Source organism: Trichechus manatus, unplaced genomic scaffold (assembly GCF_000243295.1).
Source record: "Trichechus manatus latirostris isolate Lorelei unplaced genomic scaffold, TriManLat1.0 scaffold00050, whole genome shotgun sequence".
Classification (NCBI taxonomy): domain Eukaryota; kingdom Metazoa; phylum Chordata; class Mammalia; order Sirenia; family Trichechidae; genus Trichechus; species Trichechus manatus.
In genome coordinates, this window is record NW_004443986.1 from 10579595 (window position 1) to 10602801 (window position 23207).

A 23207-nucleotide genomic window follows, 5' to 3' on the forward strand; every position below is an offset into this window, starting at 1 on the left:
CCTATGACAATGGTTAACAACCTCACAACACATCAACACTATCCTTACTCAACCTTGGGTTCCCTATCACCAGCTTTCCTGTCCCCTTCTGCCTTCTGGCCCTTGTCCCTGGACTGTTGTACCTCATTAGTCCCATTTGGTTTTATGGGGCTGTCCACTGCCCAGCTGAACGGTGAACCTCGGAAATGATTTCACCACTGAGCTAAATGGGTGTCTGGGGGCCATACTCTTGGGGTTTCTCCAGTCTCCTTTAGGCCAGTAAATCTGGTCTTTTTTTGTGAGGCCTAAACAGAAGCCCCTCCTTCCTTATCTAGTCTCTTTTGTCAAATATTCCTGGAGTTGAAAAGACTTAGTCTCTTTGCTGTCCAAAAGGAAAGCCCATCCTCCACAGGCATTCCTCTGTCTCTTGCCCCTTACTCCAGAAAAGAGAAGAAGTCCCCTTATGTGCGTAAGTGGTATTTCTGGGTCTATGGGTCCAGACTCATACAGGGTCACTATGAGTCAGAATCTACTCGATGGCACCCAACAACAACACCACCATGGGTCCAGAAGAGTCTCTGACTGGTGCCAACGGTTAATGTGCTCGGCTGCTAACAAAAGGTCGGAGGTTTGAGTCCACCCAGACACACCTCAGAAGAAAGCCCTAGTGATATACTTCAGAAAAATCAGCCACCGAAAACCCTGTGGAGTATGGTTCTTCTCCAACACACATGGGGTCGCCATGAGTCAGAATTGACTCTATGGTTGGTTATGGATCCAGAAGGCTTGGATGAGATTTACTGATGACAAGAAGAGGTGCCAGATTCTGTCTCCTTAGGACTTTCCCCATCCACCTAGGCTATGGCCCCAGCTAATTTTCAGAAACATAGGCCAGGGCTTTTTTTTTGTTGGGAGTTTTTTAAATTACCTTTTCAATCTCTTCTCTTGTTGTAGGTCTGTTCAGATTTTCAACTTCAGTTTGTGTTAGTTTGGGTAGATAGTATGTTTCTAGAAATTTGTCCATTTCCTCTAGGTTTTGAAATCTGTTGGAGTATAGTTTTTCACAGTACTCTGTTACGATCCTTTTTCAGTTGGCTCTGTTGTAACGTCCCCCATTTCATTTCTTATTTGGGTTTATTTGTGTCCTGTCCTGTTTTTCTTTTGTCAGTTTGTCCAATGGTTTGTCGATTTTGTTGATCCTTTCAAAGAACCAACTTTTGGTTTTGTTGATTCTTTCTACTGTTTTTGTGTTCTCTACTTCATTTATTTCTGCTCTGATCTTTATTATTTCCTTTCTTCTGGTGGCTGTGGGCTTCTTTTGCTGTTCTCTTTCTGTTTGTTTGAGTTGTGTAGATAATGTTTTGATTTTGTCCCTTTCTTCTTTTTTGATATGTGCATCTATTGCTATAAATTGACCTCTGAGCACTGCCTTTGCTGTGTCCCAAAGGTTTTGATATGATGTGTTTTCATTCTCGGAATTTTTTGATCCCATCTTTGTGATTTCTTCTGTTACCCAGTTGTTTTTTTAAGCAGGGTGTTGTTCAGTTTCCATGTATTTGATTTTTTTTCCTTGCTCTTCCTGTTACTAATTTCTACTTTGATGGCATTGTGATCAGAGAAGATACTTTGTATTATCTCAGTGTTTTGGATTTTGTTGAGGGTTGCTTTGTGACCTACCATGTGGTCTATTCTGGAGAATGTTCCATGTGCATTGGAAATAATGTATATTTTGCTGCTGTTGGGTGGAGTATTCTATATATGTCTATGAGGTCAAGTTGGTTGATTGTGACCTTTAGATGTTCTGTATCTTTGTTGAGTTTCTTTCTGGATGTTCTTTTACTGAGAGTGCTGTATTGAAGTCTCTTACTATTGTTGTGGAACTGTCAATTTCTCTTTTCAGTGCTGTTAGAGTTTATGTATTTTGGAGCCCTGTCATTGGGTGCAGAGATATTTATTATGGTTATGTCTTCATGATGGATTGTCCCTTTAATCATTATATAATGCTCTTTCTTGTCCTTTATGGTGGATTTTGTTTTAAAGTCTATTTTATCTGAGATTAGTATTGCCAGTCCTGCTCTTTTTTGGTAGTTGTTTGATATATTTTTTTCCACCCTTTGATTGTTAGTGAATTTATGTTTTTGTTTCTAAGGTGTGTCTCTTGTAGACAGTATATCGATGGGTCCTGTTTTTTTAATCCATCTGTCACTCTGTCTCTTTATCGGTGCATTTAGGCCATTTACATTCAGTGTGATTATCGATAGTTGTGAGTTTGTTGCTGTCATTTTGTAGTGCCTTTTTTTGTGGTGCTGCCGTTTTCTTTGTTCTTACTCTCCTGTGCTGAATTCCTTTTGTTTGTGGATTTTTTTTTCATTTTTGTAGATTTTATATTTACTGAGACTTTATGTTTTTCTTCTTTATTTTGATGAGTAGGTTTGTTAACTTTCTTTGTGGTTGCCTTGAAATTTACCCCTGTCTTCCTAAGTTTGAACCAGTTTTTTATTACTTGTTATCACCTTGACTTCCTCTCCATTTGAAAGTTCTATACCTACACTGTTTATTTCTTTTTTTTATTGTTCTGATGTTGTCAATTACAGATTAACCTCTCTGGTTCCCTGTTGTAGATCTTTCAGTTTTGTTTTATCCTTGAGAGTTCATTACCTAAGTTGCTGTCTGGCTGATATGGTCTTGTGTCCTAGATTCAGGCATTTGTCTAATGTTGTTGGTTCCCTAACCGAAGGACTCCTATGATAGTTCTTGTAAGTTTGGTTTGGTTTTTACATCATTATCTGTTCTCTGTCAATTTTTTATTCTGTTTGGTGCTTGGATGAGTTCTTTATCCCTTCATTTGATGCTTAGGGTTCCAGGATTGACATTTGTATCTGTTTTACTTAGTTTTTCGGATCTTTGCTGTGGAGGGACAGCGTGGTGCTTCTGTCTATAGTGCCATGTTGGCTCTGCCTCCCTTTATTTAATTTTGGAGTATCACACTCACCAGAATGTAAGTTGCATGGAAGTATGGCCGTTCTGTCCATTGGTCTATCCAGGCAATGCTTAGCACATAGTAGATGCTCAGTAATGAATTCATTAATAAAGAATGTGCTTCTCCTGTCCATTGAAGAGGACTGTAATTTTTCTGGAGGTTGGTGGATTTATGACTCTATTTTTTAATGCCAACATGATATTGGCATATTCTGGTACAAATGATACTGCTCAGCCATGACATTAAGTTGGTATTCTCAAAAACCCCCAGCCCTGAGTCAGTGAATATATATCGTAATTCTGTGGTACATTTGTATGAGGTCTTTTCTGTGGTCTATTTTAAAAATAGAGAAAGGGAACTACACATGGCTTGGCCTGGGCCCATGGGTATTAGAGTTCTTGGCTTCTGCACCTGCCCTCAGCCACTAATGCTTGAGGATATTACTTGTGTGCTGCTTTTATATCTGGCATTTGATATACGTGTGAGCACTTTAGTTTGCGCTGTTATTGGTCTGTAAAAGGGAAAATGAAACATAAACACATTGGCTTTGACCTTGAGATTGTCTGTTAAGCCCAAACAGGTTTACAAAAGAAGCTTTTAGTTTCTTAAAGATATTAAGATTGCTTAAAGCACGAAAGCAGCAGAGGCCCAGACAAATTAGATCTCATTTGATGAGCCCTGGCAAGGATATATATTTGATTCTTGTTGTTTGTCTTCACAGAGTCCTTCTTTTCTCATAAATTAAGACCAATCAGTCATAGGAACATGAAATTCCATTTATATTCTCAAATGACTAATGGCTTGGCTTTTGGTCCTTTAGTTCAAGTTCTGATGAAGCAGAATATTAGCTCTGCGTAATTAGCAAATGGACCCCGTCAGGTCTGGCCACATGCATGTCCGCAAGGGCTGAACCTGAGCTCTAGCCATCACTTTGTTTTTTAAAGGAGCTAATAATAAGCATGGCCATGACTGGGAGAGACTGAGAGGCGGCCCTTGCCTTCCTAAGAGCCACCTCAGAACCAGCAGTGTACGAATCTCTTATTGAGAGCGCTGCTGTGGGGCTTTGTTAGCCTATGCTTATTCCAGAGAAGGAAAAAGGTCTCTATTGAGTGCTCTGTCTGATGTCTTAGAATGTATATCCTTCTTTCTAGTACCCCTTTATTCCAATGTCAGCATTTGTGTAATGGGTTTCTTAATATAATTGTGTTGGTTGATTCCAAATGTGGAATATTCCAGATATAGCTTTTGAGTACTGAGGGGAAAAGCAGGAAGTAGGAGGGGAAAAACAGGAAATATGTGGTAGGTTGGAAAGAGAAGTAGGGGGGAGGGCCATGTAAGTTAAACATTAGAAAATAACCTTCTGGGAGCAAACCCACATTTCTTTGCTGCTGGAGTATTCAAGGCAGTGTAATTTGCATTTTTCAGTTAAACACACAGTAATAACAGCTTTCTAGACTGTCACAGTCTAGGAACCTCTGATCCCCGGTACTGTTTCTTTTGCTCTCTTTCAGTAGGAAACTTCCTTTCAGATGGAACACAAAGTACCTGCAACCTCTTAAATTCTAGATTCACCTTCGGATTCATATCTCTAGATACACTTTTTCCACTTGTTTGTGAAGGGTAGGTCAAATTAATTCATCATATTATTTATTTATAGGCCTAAAACAAATTATGGGAAAAGTAGATGAGACAAGGTCCCAGCTGTTGAAATGACTAATATTGTTGAAGAAACTAACATTTAAGCCTTTTAGTCCTGGAGAACCATTGAGGGTTTTCCAACAGGAGAGTACATGATAGATATGCATTTTAGAAAGGTCATCCTGGAATAGAGGTGAACAGAAGCGTGAAGATTATGCTATAGATAAGAACTGACAGTGATTTGCATTAAGACAGCAGCAGTCCAATGAGACATTTTGGGGATAGAATCAGCAGACTTGGTGATTCATTGAAAGTGGAGGTAAAAGAGGGAATCAGTTGAGCTTTCTAGCTGTGTGCCATACTCCAAAAGAATCAGCACAGAGGGTAGAGCCAGTTTGTTGTTGTTGCTAGTTGCTGTCGAGTTGACCCTGACTCATGGCGACCCCGTATGTAACAGAATGAAACATTGCCATTTTGTGATTGTTAGTATGTTTGAGTCTATTGTTGTGGCCATTGTGTCAGTCCATCTCACTGAGAGTCTCCCTCACCTTCTCTGGCCCTCCACTTTACGAAATGTGATGTCTTTGTCCAGTGGTCAGTCCCTCCTGATGATACATCCAAAGTAAGAGAGTCAAAGTCTCAGACAACATTCTGTGATCTGTAGGATTTTCATTGGCTACTTTTTGGAAGTAGACCACCAGGCCATCCTTCTTAGTCTGTCTTAGTCTGGTAGCTCCACTGAAATCTGTCCATCATGTGTGACCCTGCTGGTATTTGAAATACCAGTAACATAGCTTCTGGCATCACAGCAACACGTAGGCGACCACAGTGCGACAAACTGACAGATGGGTGGTGGAAAGCCAGTTTAGGAGGGATGATTTTATTGTGATGTGTCTATGAGGCACCTAGGTAATGCCCAATACGCAGATGGAAATAATGACCTAGAACATAGCGGAAAGTTGAGAGTGAGAGAGAAAGATTTGGGAGTCTTCAGGGTAAAGGTGAGTCAGTGAAATAGCAAAATTCAAAGCAGTTGTCACCAGAGTGTCTTCCAAGGATGGTGTCCCTGCTCATAGTTTTTCTCAGTCTTGCCACCAGCCACTTCTCTCCACAGAGATCCTGAAAAAGAGGAAGCAGAGAAACAAATAAGCTAAAATACAAGGTGTATTTTTTCATCTGTGCGTGGTGGCAGCATAACTAACAGTTCAGCCAGCCTTGTCCCTGACCAGTGAGGACATGGTTTGTAAAAGTACATGCTATACGGGCGCCTGCTCTGGATCAGGGCCACGTCAGTGGGCTGATCACTTTGTGAAAACGCTGCTGCTTAAGCCAGGGTCTTCTTTCTCCCCAGAGGCTTGGCTATTAGGAGCTCAACTGGTGAGGGCTACTTCCTTCCGCCTTTGGGGCTGTCTTGTCCTTCTTACGCATCTAACAGGTGCTGAGGTTCAAAGTGGATGTACTTGTGGGACATCTGGGTGTTGGGTGTTAAACCATTTCCACATACATCAACTTTCTAGAGATGAGAATGGCATCAAATTTTAAAAAACCCACAAAACTGGACCATAGTTGAAAGTGAAAATCTCTCCTGAGTACTAGTAACAACTGAGTTCTTTTAACTCCATAGAATTTAAGTGTACTCGGTGCGTTTTCAAAAGAAAATAAAAGACTGCTTTGGGGACTATTAAGAGTCGAAGGTCATAAAATCTGGTCCTGTGATTCATATGATGAGAGGTTTGCTTTAAGTAGCTTGGTCAAAATCATCCTGTGAACCTGACAATACACGGTGCCTGGATGTTTGCCCCACAAAGCTCCTCCATTGCTGCTGCTCCATTTGAGAAAGACCCTAGGTGAATGTCAAGCATGGCTTGGGATTAAAATTGCTGTGCTGATGACTTTACTGCTTATCTTGCAGGGTGGTGTCACTCAGGACTACAATTTTGTGTGTGTGTGCTGGAGGGATTCATTGATGGCATGTAAGATACTGCTTGTCTTAGTTACCTAGTGCTGCTATAACAAAAAATACCACAAGAGTGGCTTTAAAGAACAGAAATTTATTTTTTCATGGTTCTGGAGGCTGGAAGTCTGAATTCAGGCTCTGGCTCTAGAAGGAGGTCTGTTTTTGTCTCTTTCAGCTTCTAGTAGCTGCCAGCAATCCTTGGCATTTCTAGGCTTATACATGCTAGATGCATCTGTCTTCGTGTGTGTGTGTGTGTGTGTGTGTGTGTGTATTCTGTTCTTTTTATAAGACGCCACTCAGAAGGGATTAGGTTTAGGACTCACCCTACTCTGGTGTGACCTCATTAACCTATGAAAGAAATCCCGTATTTCCAAACAGAGTCATATTTATAGATACAGGGGTTAGGGCTTAAACATAACTTTCTAGGGGGCACAATTCAATTCATAACACCACCTAAAGTTCATGAGGTAGTCTTCCAGCTGTACACAGTGGAGACATTTAGGAAGGCCTCCCAAAGGACACTTCTCAACAAAATGCTATCTGTATCTGTTGTAGAAATCCAGGGGACACTTCTAATGCAAAGGCTGTCTACGCTATTCAGGTCACAAAGTCAGAGAACACAGGGAATGGTTTGAGGAGATCATGTTACGTGGACCGTACTTGGGAGATGACTGGCACTGTCTCTTAAGATTCTAGTTCTAGCAAAGTGAGTCAGAGTAGTGAATTTCAGGGCTATTTCCTGTAGTGACCCAGCAGGGCTGCCTCAAGGGTGGCCTTCTTGAGGCCACAAACAGTGGAGAAGTTGACTCCCAGCCCCTGGAAGCTAGAGAGCTTTCTTAAAAGGCTAAGAAATAAACAGGAGACTTGGATAGATCTTCATAGAAGGGAGAGTGTTCGATTTGGACGGCACATCAGAAATCACCTTGCCGTAACCTTTTCATTAACTAGAGAGATGAAGCAATTTGCCTGACACAGTCTAGACAGTGGCAGTCCTGGACTGGAGGTGCAGGTTGCTCATTTCTAAGCCCAGGGAGGTCCTGCCCTCTGTACACGATTACGGCAGGAGGGCAGAAAGGAACGAGTGTCGGATTAAAACAGGAAAACTATTCAGGTTCTAACTCAGCCACTATTAGCTAGATCTTTGGTGTGAAGATGGGTCCTATCTGGCATTCTGAATTGGTGCTTCTTAATGTCACCAGTGGGGCTGAGGAGTTTCTTTCAGGGGTGCTGTTTCCTGAATCAGGAGCCCTGGTGGCGCAGTAGTTAAGTGCTTGGCTGCTAACAGATGTAGGTCAGCAGTTCAAACCCACCAGCTGCTCTGCCGGAGAAAGATATGGCAGTCTGCTTTCATAAAGATTTACAGCCTTAGAAACCCTGTGGGGCAGTTCTGCCCTGCCCTGTAGGGTAGCTATGAGTTGGAATCAACTCAGTGGCAGTGGGTTTGATTTTTGGATTCCCTTAATCTTCCTTAAATCACTCTGGTCCTTTACATTATATGTTGTGATCAAACTCTTTGCTGCACAGGGCCAGAGTACTGCTTCCCAGGGGGTGGTGTTGGAGCAAGGTGGGCGATAGGGTCTGCTTAGAGCATAATGAGGCAGACTGAGTCTTCTGGTGGGTGGGTGCTACTCCTGCTGGGAGAACGAAACAACCAAATGATTGTTCTGATTTTAGTCATGACATGATTCTGTAGTTATTAACCCTAGGAAATGCTCAGAAAGATCCAGGAAAGAAAACCAAGTCTTTCCCTTTTTCACACTGAGTTTATTTGGAATAGCTGGAAAGAGTACATAATTATAACAATCAAGAGTATTTTAACACACTGAAATTTGATTCGGCTCAGGGTCCTTTGATAAACCTTGAGAATGCCTTTGAAATTTTTATCAGTGGTTTTGTGTTTCATGTGACTCCAAATGATCTGGTTTTACCTCTAAGCAGGCTTCATGTTAAGCTGCTGTATGTTGCAGGGGCTGAATGTTTCTGAATGATATCTTTCCCCCTCACCTTATCGGAGCTGACCATTGCTGTGCTTGCATGAAAACACCTGTGCCAAGTTCAAATGTGCTACTTACTAACCTACTTATGAAAGCCCACCAGTTATCTCCCCAGAAGCAGAATCCTTTAAAAGCCTGAAGTTTTGTGTTCCATTTGCCACAAGACAGCTGCCCAGATTTATGCTGTTTACGACAGGGGAGCTAACAATTGTGAGTCACTTGTACCATTCCACAGTGTGGGGGAGATTGACTGTCAGGACACAAGGACCTTGTGCTAAACTATACCTGGACTTTTATGAATTCACGTTATTAGAATCCTACTCCATCCTATAGGGTTGCTATGAGTTGTAATCGACTCGATGGCAATGGGTTTTAAGTAGTTTTACCCATGTTCTAAAAGTAATGTTTTCGTTCTGGCCTAATGTTTACAAGCTATCAGTTGTCCTTACTTTTTTGCTTTAGGTTTTGGGGTGTTTTATAATAATTTTTTTTCAGACTCATTTTGAATTTATAGCAGCAAAGAAGTAAGGAAACTAGCAATCATTGAGTATCTGCCATTTGCTAGTCTGCTGTTGGAAAGCACAGGACATACTTCCCACAACTTTCTTTTTTTTGCCCTTGGCAGACATTGCTAATCAGTCATGGTGCTCTTTCACTGAACCTGGATACGGCTTCACAATCCTTCTCAGCACAGAGCTCCAGGAAAAAAAACTATTGATTGGTTTGCACTGGAGGTAAGGTGAAACCCCTTTTTATTCCAGTGCTAGGCATTTAGTATTTGTATTTCATTTTATCAAATAGGTTTATAGATTCAAGTGAAAAACAACACAACAGAAACAAATCAGTTGTCCTTGAGTTGATTCTGACTCATGGCAACCCCATGTGTGTCAGAGTAGAACTGTACTCCACTGGGTTTTCAGTGCTGATTTTTTAGAAGTTGATCACCAGGCCTTTCTTCTGAGCTGGGACTGGGTGGGCTCAAACCTCTGGACTTTTGGTTAGCAGCCGAGCATGTTAACTGTTTGCACCACCTAGGGACTCCTAGATTCAAATAGGCCCTATTCTTTGTAGTTGAGCATATTGATGTTAAGATCATTTCAATAAGTTGCCCCATGACATCCAAGTAGTCTAAATCCAGGTTTCTTGGGTATAAATTCCATGCTGTTTGTACCACCCTATGCAGATTCCCACCTAAAGACAGAGCTTTGTATGTCTTCTGGATCAAAACACATTATCAAATACAGTTCCTACCTTTTGAGGAGATTTTGTTCCATAGGTTCAGATGAAATAGTAATGATAGTAACCAACATCTGCACAGCACTTGGTGTCTGTTCTCCTTAGAATTTAGGGAGCAAGTAAATGCAGAAGAAGCTAAACAACAGAATCTCTTGTTACTTAGGTTGTCTATTCATTCACATGCCACAAATATTTACAGAGTACCTAGCACTGTGCCAGGCATTAGGCAGACAGTGTTGGACTCAGTAGACATGATCTGTACTCTCAAAGAAGGTATGGGCTAGTGGGAGAGATTGACAGTAAACAAGTACATTAAAATAAATACATACTTACAAACATGATACATTCCAATAAGGAAAAGAAAGAGACCTCTGACAGAAAAGAACAATGAGAGACTTAAATTTCATTGAGTGATTCGTGAATGCATCTCTGAGGTAATGACATCTAAGCTGATCAGCAAAGTAACAGTAGGAATTAGCAAGGAGAAAGGTTGGGGACAAGCATTTTAGGAAGAGTAACAGTATGTGGGAGGACCCTTAATTGGTATAAGTTTGACTTGGTTAAGATTGTCTTGTTTTGTTTCTTTAGTAATCTTTGTCTTCACTTTGCTAGTCCTTGGTAGAGGAGAAAGTGATAAATCGAAACCAAAAAACCAAATCAGTTGCCGTGAAGTGGACTCTGACTCATGGCAACCCTGTGTGTCAGAGTAGAACTGTACTCCATTGGGTTTTCAGTGGCCAGGCCTTTCTTTGAGCCACTTCTGGGTAGACTCGAATCTCCAACCTGTTGGTTAGCGGCTGAGTGTGTTAACCATTTGCATCACACAGGGACTCCTTTGAAAAATCTCTGTGGGGTTATTTTTGCAGATGTTGGCAAACAACAACAAAGGCAGTCACCTTTAGAAAACATACGACTTTCTAAAACATAACATAGCCTGCAAGGATTTTATATAAAGTAACTTCTTAGAAATGTGGTCAGTTAACCCCAGAGTAGGGAAGACATCTTGAGCTGGACTGCATCCTCCCCTCTGCCCCTTTACAAGGATAGGGCACTCCCCCAGTTTGCAGGAGCTGGCCCTGTACAGTGCTTTCAACAAAAACAGAGAGAAAAATCATGTGACTTTGACTGTCCATGCCCTCAGCTGTCTGTTCGTCGACTTAGTATGCTGAATTGATCCAGTAAACCAGCCTCCTCCAGCCTTCCAGCTTAAATGCTGAGAGGACCGAAATGGTGCCCAGATGAATAGAGAGTCAAAGACAATCAACCAATGCCATTTTTTGGGATGAGTACAAATAATAGGTCTGCTCTTGGTCAAATATGAGTTAAAAAAAACACAGATATAGGGAATTTGCTGAACTTTTTCAAGAAGGTAGATGGCAGCATGATTTTGAAACAGACTTATGCCAGAAAGCAGAAGAAAATCACAGGGAGCAACAGCGATGCATTCCACAGGCAATGAAATAAAGCAATTAAATAAGATATAAATTAAATAGTTAATTAATAATTAAATAGTTTACTTAAATAATTAAACAAGAGATAAAAATGATATGTTAAAACCAGAGATGTAAATACAAAGGGAGCCTACAGAGAAGAAAATAATTTAAGGAAGCAGTGCCATTTATAGAATTTAAAATGGCAACAGAGCAATGAAAAAAAAAAACAGAATTGAACCTCTAGAAAACTAAATCACAACACAGTGCTTATACCATCTAGCTAAGTTTATGTCCAGGGACACATTTATTTTATTTTATATAATTTTATTTATTTTTTTGTTGAGAATATACACAGCAAAACATACACCAATTCAGCAGTTTCTACATGTACCATTTAGTGACATTGATTACATTCTTTGAGTTGTGCAACCATTCTCACTCTCCTTTTCTGAGTTGTTCCTCCCCCATTAACATAAATTCACTGCCCCCTAAGGTTCCTATCTAGTCTTTCAAGTTGCTGTTGTCAATTTGATCCCATATAGATAGCTGTTAAAAGAGCATAATGCTCCAGGCAGATTTTTTTACTGGTTAAGCTAAATTATTGTTTAGTTTAAGAAGACTTCCGGGGATATTTTTGGTTTAAAGTTTAAAGATGATCTCAGGGCAATAGTTTCAGGTGTTCAGCCAACCTTCATGGCTCCAGGAAGTCTGGAGTCCACGAGAATTTGAAGTTCTGTTCTGCATTTCCCGCTTTTTTGTCAGGATTCTTCTATGGAATCTTTGATCAAAATGTTCAGTAATGGTAGCCAGGCACCATCCAGTTCTTCTGGTCTTATGGCAAAGGAGGTAGTTGTTCATGGGAATTAGCCACACATTCCGTATCCTCCTCCTATTCCTGACTCTCCTGTTTCCTCTGTTGTTCCAGGCCAATGGTTGTGCTTTGGATGGCCACTTGGAAGCTTTTAAGACCGCAGGCATTAAGCATCAAACCAAGAGGTAGAACAGTGGCACTAAACATGTTGTTAGGCCAGTTAACTGGGAGGTAGGGACACATTTATCATCCTGTATGTTGCCAATTAAGGAATGATGGTTGGGATGGTACCAGGTATGTGAAGGTAGAAATATTCCTCTGGAATCATGGAAATACCCAAAGCTTCAGGGAGGGGCATTCCAAAAACAAAGGATTGTCCCATCTATGTGTGTTAGCAAACATTGCAAAATAAATGTCATATAAATAACCACATAGGCAATGTAGATTTTATTTCGTTGAAATTTTTACTGAGATCATTGTAGATCCACATGCAGTTGTTAGAAATAATACAGAGAGACCTTGTGTACATTTACCCAGTTTCCCCCAATGGCAACATCTTGTAAAACTATAGTACAATATCACAACCAGGATATTGACATTAACATAATCCATTGATATTATTCATATTTCCCCAGTTTTACTTGTGGCAATGTGAATTTAAAGACACTGGAACCAACACATAACAACAAGGCCCTCTTACTTGGACTGGTTTCTAGACCTAACTGCCTTCACTCAGTTGAGCACCAAACATCCCGTCAATATATCTATGCGTGATTGTGAAAGTGCTTACAACAGTGCCTGCTGAATCTCAATCTGAACTTCCCTTTGGCCAGGCATGATAAACATGCTTGATAAATAGTGGTCAGTGAGTATGCCTCAAGCCTTGAAATTGTACCCATTGTGCCAAATATTGTGAAATCAGTATGTTCTAGTCGAGATTCAAAACAAAACATGGGATAGAAAATAGAGGATAATATAATTTTTTTCTTTCCTCATAGAAGTAACTAGCTGTTTGCTGTGGCCCAAAGCATGGTGTAAACACTGATCTAAGAATATTATCCTCACCTTTGATGGCATTAAATTATTGTAATCAAAGGACGCAATTAGCGCAGAGTGGTCAGCTGCCTAGTTACATTGGGTAAATGTGGTAAATGGCAGCTTGGGTAACAATGTGTGGGTATCAGGAGACAAGCTCTTTATAATGTTCTGTTGTGGTCAGCCAAGAAGATAGATGGAAATTTAATGTTTGCAAATGGCCTTTGTTTAGGTACCCAGTATGACTCGTTCTGAACATTAAAAGGAAGGGAACATTGAAAATAAATTTTCAACACAGGAAATCACAGATATACTGGGGCACTCATGGACTCTGGATACAGAGGGGCATTGTTGGTAATCAAGCCCTTGATTCATGTTTTCATGAGTTGACTCCTGAGTTCTCAAGGTGTATCTCGGTTTGGTTTGAGGTATCACTCTTGAGTATTATACATATCGAGTATGTGCTCTTTTTCACAGTTTTGGATCTGTGATTCATCAAAAACCTAACCAAACCACATAGAAAACATTAAAAAATAGTCTATTTTATATCTCTAAAACAGTGTTTCTCAACCTTTTAAATTCTCTTGTAATTATCATAAAGACTTCACATCTACTCCTATCCCCCAATGCTGATATGTACCCCTTACCCCCTTTGCACATTTTCCCATCAGTAGAGAAGATTCTAACTGTTGTTTGTATTATAAAAGCAGTTGATATTTTTTATTTTTAGACCCAAAATTATACTGTTGCATGTGCTTCTTGACCCAGTTCCAAATATTATGATTTAGACTATTGACTTTTGGGTTCCGTTTTAGCCTATGTAAACGGGAGCACTTGCAGACCACGCCAGTGACAACTTAGGTAAGAGGCTCCTACTTTTCCTTGTTTTGCTGAGCTAAAAGTTAATATTTCAGCTCACATAATCTCAGTGCTTTTTTTCCCCAGGAGTTGCTCTCTGATCAGTGAGCAGCACCCTGACAATAAAGTTTAATACAGATCTCACTGTGGCCATTATTCTGATGTAAAGAAAAACATGACGAAACCGCAGTCTACCACTGTTTTTATCCATCTCCATAAATATTCTCCTCAGTGGTACTAAGACAAAACAAAACTGCAGTGTTGGTCCCACCTCTCATGTCCGTGTGTAGGTAGAATCGGAGAGGATTAGAACTGGAAGTGTCCCTCAAGATAGTTCAGTTCATTTTCCTCATTTGACTGACAAAACTGAGGCAAAAATAGAGTTATAACCATGTTTTCCCAGTTGCCAGCTTAACGATACTTTCAATATATCAAGGACTTCCATGTATATTTTTGATGCTTCATTTTGTTTTTAAACCCAATGTTTTCCTCAGCATGATTACAATTAATGCAGCTTTGTGTCAGGAAACCACCAGCTCCACCGACAATCTGTGACTGCCTACTTTATCCCCACTTTATCTCTTCTCAGCTTCCATCACTCTTTTGTTGCCAGCAGTTGAGGAGAGGCTTCCATTGTTTCAAGTTTTTAATGAATCCTGTTCATTGTCTCTGATTGCGGGATTACATACAGTGGGAGTTACAGCTGGTGAACGCACGCCACCTTGGCTACAGCTCCTTAGGAGGAGTCAGTAGTAATGGTTTCAATAGACAGCTTCTCCATTAGAAGTGTACTTTGGTTGAGTGAAATCCCTTGTATTAAAAGGAACAAATGGAAATTTTGTTGTTTTCATCATGTAGTGAAAAGCAGTTTTCTCCAACAGCTGAAGGGGAGAGCTGTTTGGAAGTCTCTGAATTTCTTTAGCTTAGTCATGACACACTGTGGCTTAGGCTTTGCACTATGTCATGCTCTACCTTGTTTGTGCCCTGCCTCTTGTCTTCTACTAGATGGCAGAACCTTGAGGGAGACACCAGGTTTCATTTAATTTCATAATTTCCTGAGTTTAGTCCAGTCAGCATAGTGGGTCCTCAACAAATATTAGTAGATTTGAAAGGCATGACTCTAATGCTTCATTTTTTGATTTCTTTCAAGACTTGTGAACTGTGGTAAAGAAAGTTTGGTTTTAATAATGTTTTATTGTGTTTAAGGTGTAAGTTTACACAGCACATTTGTTTCCCATTTAACAGTTTCTACACAAATTATTCAGTGACGTTGGTTGCATTTTTCACAGCCTGTCATTATTATCATTCATTCTGTTCTCATTGTACCATTTCCAGTACTTTAGTTTCCCTACTCCCTTACCTTCTTGGAGCCCTGGTGGTGCAGTGGTTAAGAGCTCGACTGCTAACCAAAAGGTCGGCAGTTTGAATCCACCAGCTGCTCCTTGGAAACCCTATGGGGCAGTTCTACTCTGTCTTATAGGGTCACTATGAGTCAGAATTGACTCGACGGCAACAGGTTTGGTTTTTTTTGGCTTACCTTCTTATCTTTGCTTTAGAGTTTGTTTTCATTTAAATAAGAGTTTTAAATAGAGAGAGATTGATGGAAGCATCCCTGGTATGTAAGAGAAGCTATGAAACAGGAAGGGGGGCTTCTAGAAGTATTGCTGTGGGTTGTGCTGCATCCCCTTCAATTAAAACAAAACAAAACAAAACTTGGGTTATTCTGAAATTACGCTTTTCTTATAGGACTTTTCTCTTAACCACTTTGAGCTAGGTTAAGTTACAGTTTCTAAAACTTGCATGAAGTTTGTTAGAGTGATGTGTGGAATGAATGATTTACCTTTGAGGGAGATGTTGGGCCGTCTTGTGAGCTGGTCTTTTGTTCATTGGCTTTTTGAAACCCATTACAACTTCTGAAAGAAAACTTACGTCTTACTCTTTGGTAGTGTTCTAGGTAGGTAGCTGGATTAAGATTTATAGAAAAACTACCGTACCTTAATTTTCCATTGCTTTTGCAAAAAATTTCTCTCGTAGGTAGGTGAGATGGTATTTTGGTATGGAGCTGTTGTTAGAGCTTTCTGTGAGAAATAGGACCTGTGCTTCTGTTGATAGCATGGAAAACCTTTCTTCTTCCCTCCCAGTTGGTACAGTCACATGGTGTGAAGAGAATGAAGTTACAGGGGTTAAGAGCTGAGTTTTACTCCTGTAATATAATACACCTGTTTAGGGAAACACCATTTTTGCCCCTGGGCAGTTTCCTTGTTTGTAGGAAGGATGGAAGATGTTATGATTGTCATCAGCAGAATACATGTGGTTCTTGGGATAATGATAAGATAATGATAATGAGCCTAGGATCATAGGATAACGATACCTATCCTGGTGGTGCACTGGTTTGACATTGCTTCCTGACTTGTTTTCCTCCTTCCTTCACTGTAACCTCCTTGAGGGTGGAAGCAGAATTTGTTTGGGGTTGTATCCTCAGCGCTTGATGACACAACTGGCAAATAACAGCCACTTGATAATTATTTGATAGGTGAATGAAAGATTTGAGGATATGGTGGGATAATACATGAGAAAATTGCTTTGGGAATGTCAGGCATTTTAATTAGGAATCTTGTTAAACTGTGAATTCTAAATTTTGTTCTAGGTTATTGGAACTAAACTTTTTCAGCATTGCTGGACTAGTTGATGTCTCTTAACATAAGACGTAAAATTCACATTCTGAACGTTTGAGCTTTTACCAGGGACATGTTATCAGGAGGGACCAGTCCCTGGAGAAGGACGATCATACTTGGTAAGGTAGAGAGGGTCAGTGAAAAAGAGGAAGACCTTCAATGAGATGGATTGACACAGTGGCTGCAACAGTGGGTTCAAGCATAACAACAATTGTGAGGATGATGCAGGACCAGGCACTGTTTCGTTCTGCTGTACATATAGTTGCTATGAACCAGAACCAACTAGACAGCACTTAACAAACAAAACAAGCTCCCTCAGTAGTAAAAAAAGAAAAAGCTGAGATCAAAGCATAGGATTTTCCTTAAGAGGTGACTCTTCCTTGGGCTACAGCATCATTAATTACTTAATTCAGCAAACTTGAAGGCTGTGCACAGACATTGTGCTAAGCACTGAGAATACAACAAAAATGAGACATACCCCAGACCTCAAAGTGTTTAATACGATAAAGGGAACAGTCCTTTAAAGGAGCAATTTAAGTCCTAGGAACCAAGGCTCCAGGGATCCCCACTGTCAGATAGCAGAGATTCTAGTGAGTGGAGACAGACAACAAGTAAAATAAAAAACGCCCTTTTTGATAATTCACATGGATGCAATAAAACTATACAAAAGAGAAAATAAGACCTTCTAAAGATTTAGGCTGATGATTGTCTTGGGGGAGAAGTTACAGGGGAATAGGTAGGTAAGGGAGGACATGTAATTAGACATGTAAGTTATTTTCAAGGTACTAGCTTGCGTTCATGGAATCTCATTCTGTTACTAAAAGTAAGTAATTAAATGAAATTGGATCATGTACGTATGAACCAGTGATGAGGGTGTGTCATGAATCAAGGTATGATTAATCCAATTCTGTGCACCTGAAAATAAATAAGTAAACAAAATTGAAAAAGTAAACAAGCATAAGATAATTTCATGTAATTGTGCCATCAAGGAAACAAAACAAGGTAGTGGAATAGAGAGAAACTGAAAGGCAGTGAGAGTAGGAGCAGGGACTCCTTGAAATGAGGGGCCAGGGATAGATTTTCTGAAGGGAGGTCATTTGGTCTGAAACCTGAATGATAAGGAAGCCGCCATGTGAAGATCCGCTGGAATAAAGTCTCATGAAGAGGACAGGGAGTGCAAAGGCCCTGTGCAGAGAACAAGGTTGGTGTATTGGATGAGCAGAATAGAAGGCCAGTGTGGTTGTAGCACAGTGACTGGAAGGAAGAGGGTATGAGGTAAAGTTGGAAAGATAAGAAGGCTGTGGTAAGGCTCTTGCTAATAAATGTCCAGTGTGTTGTTACATATTTGTGACAAATCATTTCCTGGTCCATGTGCATATGCTTTCTGTAAGTGTGTGAGGAAGTAGTTCCTCTTTCTGTTCATGTCGTTTTTCAGAGCTATTTTTCCTTCCTTTTTTTTTTTTTTTGTGGATGATTTAAGGCTACAATCATGCGGAGGCATGGTGGCTCAGCAGAGCTGTCTGGGGAAAATGCATGTGATTGTCATCTTCTCGAGTCGAATGAGTGGAGCTACAGTCCTGGGCAGCTCATGTGCTTGGAGGAAGCAGAGTGTACAGGAACATCATTTGGTCTGCATCACTGACTCTTCAGATGTCCCTGCTGCCCTTACAACTTCACGTTCTGGGCAGCCAAGGATCCAGTTTATCAGCAAGGATGATAAATTGCTAATGACTGCTGGCCTCTCCCTGTGCTTACGTTATCTGCTAACACAGAGACAAAACTCATTCAATTCGAAAAATGTTGATAAGTTGCCAAAATTGTGTTCGGTGAGAATAACGGAAAAGCTTTTTCAAATGGCTGTATCATTCTTTTGAAAATTGAATTCCAACTGCCCCTGTTTGCACAGGTGAATTGAAAGACTATCAGAACCTTAAATATTTCTATTAACGTAATTAAACAGTGAATAGAGAAGGCGTTAATGCTCTGTCAAATGAACTTCCATGATAAAAGATAATGAACACTTGCTTTTTTTTTCCTTCAGAAAAATCAGTTCTAATACTTTGATTCTACTATTTGGGTAATACTGATTTTCTAGGGTTGGGAAGTTCCTTTAAGTGTGTTTAACTCATTTTTTACTTTACAAGGATGAATTTTAGTGTTTTCAATACCTAGATTCCTGGTGTTGCTGCTGTTCTTCTTACCACCCCAACCCCTAATTGTGAGCCCTGCCACTGCTTACTGGATCTCGTTATGGGAACGGGGAGAAAACTGGGTGGGAGAACTGAATCAGTGATTTTTGAATCCTGTGAGCAGTTCATGTTGTTGCAAAAAGAACACTCAACACGATTTCCAAAACTTATGTTTGGGAGTTAAATCATTTGTTTTATGCCTGAGGTATGCTTAGTGTTTTATCCATGGTCGGTATAAGAAATGGTCATACAAAGATCGCTTTCAGATCTTCAGAAAAACCCTTTTTGAAGACTGTGAATACAGTGACTACATTAAAAAAAAAAATCAATGAGGTATATGAGAACTATGAAAAAAGGAGGTATAATTTCAGTTTTAGATGAAGAAAACATATAAGTAGGCATATTGTAAAGAAAATACATTAAACATTTTTATTTTATAATGAAATTTAAAAGCATTTAGGAACATTGAGTTAAATTGGAATTGTAAATATGAATTCAAGACCAAAAAATTACATTTCTCAGCTCTGTTATGCAGCCAGTCACCAGTATGAATGTTAAACAATCTGATTTTGCAGCCATGTTCTCTGACATTCAGTCTCTAGTATTATTATCCATTAAAATGACATTAAAGAAATCGAAACCCTCATCTGTGTAAAATGGTACAGCTGCTGTGGAAAACAGTTTGGCAGGTCCTCAAAAAGTTAAACATAGAACTACTATATGATCCAGTAATTCCACTCCTAGGTATATACCAAGAAGAATTGAAAGCAGGGACTTAAACAGATACTTGTACCGCAGTGTTCATTGCAGCGTTATTCACAGTAGTCAAAAGGTGAAAACAACCTAAATGTCCATCGACAGATGAATGGATGAACAAACTGTGGTACATACAGAACAATGGGATACTATTCAGCCAAAGAGAAATGAAGTCCTGATACCTGCTATAACGTAGATGAAGCTTGAAAATGTTAATCTGAAAGAAATAAGTCAGTCACAAAAGGACAAATATTGTATGATCCTACTTACATGAAATAGGTAAATATACAGAGACCAAAGTTTAGTACTGGTTACCAGGGGTGTGAGGGAGGGGGAAAGGAAGTCTTTGCTTAGGGAGCACCGAGTTTCTGTTAATGATGGTGAAATAATTTGGAATCAGATAGTGGTAATGGTTGCACAACATGATTAACATAATTAATGTCACTGAATTGTACATGTAGAAAATGTTGAATTGGCAAATGTTTTGTTATCTACATATTTACCACAATAAAACAAACAAAAAGATACAGAGTTCCGTGAAAGTAGCTGATTCTGTATCTTAAGAGAGGGAAAATTCAAGATGAGCCTGGAACTTCTTGTCAATATCAGAAAGCAAGGATGAAGCTTCAAAAAATGTTGGGAGCAATGATGAGACGGCAAAGAATATGGCTGTTGCGTGCCAAGTTGCATCAATTTGTATATCAAAACCAATAATAGTTATAGCTATATGTAACCAGTTGAGTTTGAAAGGTCATAAGTTCATATATTACTCAGAAAGGGTAGGAAAAAAGTAGTTGTAATAAAAAACATGCCAATGTAGATTTAGAATATATGTTTTTAAAATTAATTTTAGTAAGTAGAGAATTGACATATGATATGCTGCTTATTTTATTATTTAGTTTATGACAAAATAAATTTTACTTTGTATGTTTGACAAAGAGATACTTTTCTCTCTGTGTAGATAGGGAAGGGTGTTCACAGGAAACTAGGAGTAAGCCAAGTAGTTCTGGAAAAAAGACCTGTGCTAAGAGTAGGAAGATCTGATCATTCTGGAGATCACATGAAATCTGCAGAGAGAGAGTCCAAGGGTGTGTGCAAAATGCTGGGTGGGTGACAGATTCCAGGAGGCGACTGAATGCATGGATCCCACTCCTGACATTTCTAAAGATGGAGTTGAAGCCTCTGAATGACCCTGCTCATCTCAGTGGGATGCTAATAAACATAATGATCAGCAGTAGACTTTGATCAAACTGGAGGGACATGAGAGCCAAGAGGGGAGGCACCAGACTGTAGAAGACATGAGCTTGGAAAATCCCTTTTATGCAGTTTAGGTTTGAATCAGCTTTGGGCTATGCAGCTGGGCCCCCTTTCTAATCCAGGACCTATAACCTAGGCTGATCAGAGAACACCTTCATTATTTTGGGATCTATTAAGATCATGATGATTCTGAGAAGATACAGAAATAAACACAGAAGTAATGAAACAAACCCATGATTTGATGTTGACATTTTGAAATAGGGGTATAGCAAGGTATAGTGATAATTTTTATAATTATTGTAATAATTGGAAAGCATTTGTAGCATTTAAAAGATTTGATATCTTAGTATTAGGAAACAACTCTCCATGGGTCTTTAACATTTCTGCATGTCTTCTGAGCAAAGACATTAAGAACTTTTTGCTTTGGAATATCTTTTCAAGGATGTTTGTTTAGCAAGCGGCTTTGGAGATATCTCATTCTGGAGAAGATTTGTTTACTGTTCCGGGAAATAAAGATAATGTCTCCCTCTGGGGCAAAGGTAGGATAGGTTTTCTTGCAGCCCCCTTATATAAAGTAGAGTTTTCCTCATTTCAGGGGTGCTCAGCTGTGACACAGGCCCACTGTGTGCACAACAACTCCCTGGACCACTCTGCATTGCTCCCACAGGACTTAGGAGCAAGGGGAGCTGTTAAGATCATAAAGCTCATGCTGCCTGCTGTGCCATGAACAATAAAGTCCTTTGCCTCTGACCCAGGAATCTAACATCTGTGAAACTGTAGCAGGCTAACCTGTTAAACTGCAAATAGGGTAAAGTCTCAGACCCTCCACAGTCCTTTGCACTCAGACTTGTGATGTTATTGAAATGATTAAAAGATTTAAAAAATTAAATACGTAAACGGTGCTTAAATATTTAAGATAATTTATAAAAAATTAGAGATTCTTATCTATTAATTATGCAAGAAGGGTATAAATATTTAGAAAAGAAATTTACCTAATAGACATGAAACTGATAATTAAACTAAGCACATATAGTAGTGAGTGTCCTATAGACAAAGTCCCCCAGACATTAGATCCTGTAAGAAAGATGTGGACGATATTATGTTGTTTTGTGCCCTTTATATGAAGAGCCATGAGGTTAAGTATCTTTGAGAATTTTATATGAGGAAAATGTTCTCCCCGCCTGAGAAACATTTTTGTAAAGACTTAGTTATGTATTTAATGTTTCCTTGCATTAAAACAAAAACAAAAACTGTTGCTGTTGAGTCAGTTCTGACTCATAGTGACCCTACAGGACAGGGTAGAACTGCCCCATAGGATTTCCAAGGAGTGGCTGGTAGGATTCAAACTGCCGACCTTTTGTCTCTTGACTACCCATGTTAGTAGCTCTAAACCACTGCGCCACCAGGGCTCGTGTCCTTTATTAGGAAATGAGTAATTTGTAAGCCATCTTATTCTCTTTATGCCTTTGCTGCCAGCTGCCATATGTAATGCTCAACAGAGTTGTTTACCAATAGCTTATATTAATTTATCTTCTTTTCTGCATGATAGTCTTTTTGTATATATGCTTCTTATTATAAACTTCTTGGGGTGTTTTTGGAAGCAGATGAGATACAAGTAAAATAAATAAATACATTGTGTTCAGGTCCTTGTCCTCTAGAGAAAAACTGAGAGCGTTTTCTACTGGATTTGTATTTGTTTCTAATATGTTTCACTTCAGCAGTGATTTGTATACTTGTTGTCTCTGAGTTCTCTTATCTGTAGCATGATTCCTTCTAAATGGTGGAAGAAACATTTTTGACTATATTTCCAAGTAGCTTATTTGATACAGGCATTAGTCATAAGGACTTAAAAAATATTTACCCTCATTACTTTTGATTTAGTACTATAAATGACTGCAGATAGTATTAGGAACATTTTAGGGGGCATGTCAGGCATCAGGCAAGATTTTGATAGGTTGAGTCAAGCAGTTAGGCAATAATAAAGCATACTTGTCCCGATGGCCATGTAAACACCACCTGGGTAAATGATGTAATAACTTTCTGTTACAAATGACAGAGTCACCTTTCTGTCCATTGATTTTTTTTTAATGACGATGCCTTGTAGTATCCGATGGTTCATATAGTTCTGATTGCTCAGTGCTCGATGAGTCAAGGAGAAGCCGTAGTCTGTCAGACTCCAGGAAGCGAGTTAAAGAATGGAGATGAATGCATAGTGGCAGCTGCCTAACCCACTGATGACTCATTGGCTAAATCGTGATTTTCTAATTTTGGTGTTGATCCTTGGTAAAACAAGCTTACAGCTTGTGGCAAACCAACCAGTGGTTGTTCAGCTGCCTCAGGGGTTTGGCTGAGTATAGAAGTATAGCAGAATATTGTAATTATTTCTCAATTAGTGACCAGAGTTCTCAC